This window comes from Canis lupus, chromosome 7, assembly GCF_011100685.1.
Source record: "Canis lupus familiaris isolate Mischka breed German Shepherd chromosome 7, alternate assembly UU_Cfam_GSD_1.0, whole genome shotgun sequence".
Lineage (NCBI taxonomy): Eukaryota > Metazoa > Chordata > Mammalia > Carnivora > Canidae > Canis > Canis lupus.
In genome coordinates this window covers 58,232,039-58,234,721 of record NC_049228.1, presented here as the reverse complement: position 1 = coordinate 58,234,721, position 2,683 = coordinate 58,232,039, and the positions used below count along the sequence as shown (strand labels likewise).

Genomic DNA, 2,683 nt, shown 5'->3' with positions numbered 1-2,683 from the left:
TCCATTTTTGAAAAAAATTGTTATGAAAACCTGGAAAGAAAAAGTAAAACTTGATAGATTTTAATTTTTCTAGAGTTTTTCGTATCAATTTCTAATTTTACAAGACTTTCTCTATTTTCCTAAGAAGAGTACTCAATGGCTATTGAATACTAAAAATTACCTGGAATCTACTTTCTTAGTTTGTGAGAAAAAATAGGAAGTGGTGATATTTGATAATGGTATAACTCAGAATAGTCACATTATATTTAATGTGCATAAAATACTTACCATGGTGTCATTTTTCAACAAAATAGCACCATAAGGATTATTCTCAGTATTCAGACACACCGCCCCCAACCCCACCCCCCCACACAGACTCATATATACCTTTTACTCCTCTGCCAAACTCTTTATCTCTCTTTTTCTATTATTTTACCAAAGCCTGGGAGAAGACTATAATAATTTAATATTGGCAGAAATAAGCTTTATTTAGAAAATAAAATCTACCATAATATTGTGATCCAATTTTATTTAGTAAAGACCTTGGGATTTGCCATCTTCTTACTTATTTCCAATAGTGCACATAGTGATGTGCTGGCGTAAATGGCAGGAAGATCACCATGGCTTGGGGGTGTAAGCAAAGAAGCATGCATGAATAATATACATGACGATTAAAGAGAGGCAGCAAAAATAAATAAAACATTAAATTCCAATCTACCAACGGCACTTGAAATAATATACTTGGCATCATATGACAAAATTATTCTATTAGAAAAATAATAGTTGGCTAACACCTGTAAATACTCCACTTAAATGGCACAAGCAGTGGAGCATCAGGCCCATTTAGAGTTTGCCAGGACCATGAATGACACCTACGGATTTGACTGGAGATTATAAAATCTTCAGCTGAGCACATAGATGTGTCTATGGTTCCCCTCCTTTTGGGGGGAGGCCTTCTCATGCAAGGGGCACATGTACAGAAGGCTCCAGCCAACGAACTTCCTGACATATTTTAGAAGAGTAACTATGGGAGGGAGATTTTCATGTTTCCTGTGTATTCAAAAATTCATACACATTTTATTTAAGTCAACTATACTGTGATCAACTGCAATATCTCTGGAGAATATTTTCCCCTCTTTATTAGAATTTTCCAATCTTCAATCATTTGGGATGAAATAAATTTAAGCCTAACTCCATAAACAAAATTTGTCCTATTCTCTCTCTGTTCCTAAAGATCTATAGAGCAAGCAAGCACATTTCCAGAAGCATATAAGATTGGAAAGTAATTTCAATTTGCTAGACTTATTTATTTCCAAACTTAACTTTTCATGTTTTGTTGTCAGATTGTCCTAGTTTATATCGGTTTTGGGTTAAACTCTGGATTATAGAAACAAATAGAAATACAAAGGACCTCTTACCTAGGAGAATTAACTCAAGTATAAGCTGAAGAGCAGTTGGAAGCTCAAAATTCATTTCCAGGGCAGAGCGGGATATTAATATTTACTGAGAGCTTACTACATATTAAGCACGGCACTGAGTGCATGTACACAGACCATCCTCTTTAATCTTCACCACAATCTCATGAGTTTGGTAAAATCATTACCCCATATTATAGGTGAGGTACTAGAAGCTTGGATGTACGGAGTAACCAACTCAAAGTCAAACAACCAGGAAATGTTAGAGCCTTATTTGAAGGTGAGCTCTTCTTCCAGGGTTTCTCAACCACTGATATTCTTAAACATTGATGCTTATAACTATTGATGGGCTGTTTTCAAATAGTTCAATCTTTGGGGACATTGACACTTCAGCTTCTCAAGTAAAGGTTATAGGAAAAGAGCCTAATTTCTAATTCTTCTCTAATTTCCTGGTTGACCCTTTCATCTTTTAGCAGGATAGTCCTTAACCCTCCACGTGTTTGAAATCCTTCCTCTTGTGATTTAGTTCTAATTTCAAAGCATTATGGTCTGAAAATATGCAGGGGACGATCCCAATCTTTTGGTAAGAGCCTAATTTCTTATCATTTGGTATATACCTTTAGTTATTTTATTATGATTTGTTCTGCAGAAGCAGAACAGAGCTTACTGAGTAAAGAGAGACACATGAACAGATGTGCACAAAAGAGATCTAGGCATTAAACCCCCGGGAGCCTATGGAACGAGTGAATGAAATTGCCTTTCCTGAGTCCAAAACTCAGGTTCTAGGCTGAAGAGAGAGGGCTATAGTTTCCCCTTGGTCTCAGGCAGAGAAAATTTGAATTCTCTGTTGCAACTCTAATCCTCTGTTCTTTTTTAAGTTTATTTCTTTATTTGTTTAAGTAATCTATATACCCAACATGGGGCTCAAACTCATAACCCTGAGATCAAAAGTCACATGCTCTTCCAACTGAGCCAGCTAGGCATCCCACCACTTATAATATTCTTAATCATTATTTATTTAGGTAAGCCATACCTAAAGAAAAGACAGATGAAGTGAATTTTAAAGAAGAAACACTTCTCTAACCTATCAAAATTAGAATTTCCTAAATAAGGATGAATACAACCATCACTTCACCATTTAAAGATATGCTGCTTCTTTCCTATCATTAAAACTAAATATGTTGGGACGCCTGGGTGGCTCAGTGGTTTAGCGCCTGCCTTCGGCCCAGGGTGTGACCCTGGAGACCCAGGATCGAGTCCCACATTGGGCTCCCTGCATAGACCCTGCT

General features: G+C 36.5%; 1 non-coding gene across 1 annotated transcript; it reads right to left on the bottom strand.

Annotated features, from left to right (window-relative positions):
• Positions 1-2,303: 2,303 nt before the first annotated feature.
• Positions 2,304-2,376, bottom strand: TRNAK-UUU. Its single transcript has one exon. It is a non-coding gene; the product is annotated as a tRNA-Lys (tRNA).
• Between the last annotated feature and the right edge of the window lie 307 nt (positions 2,377-2,683).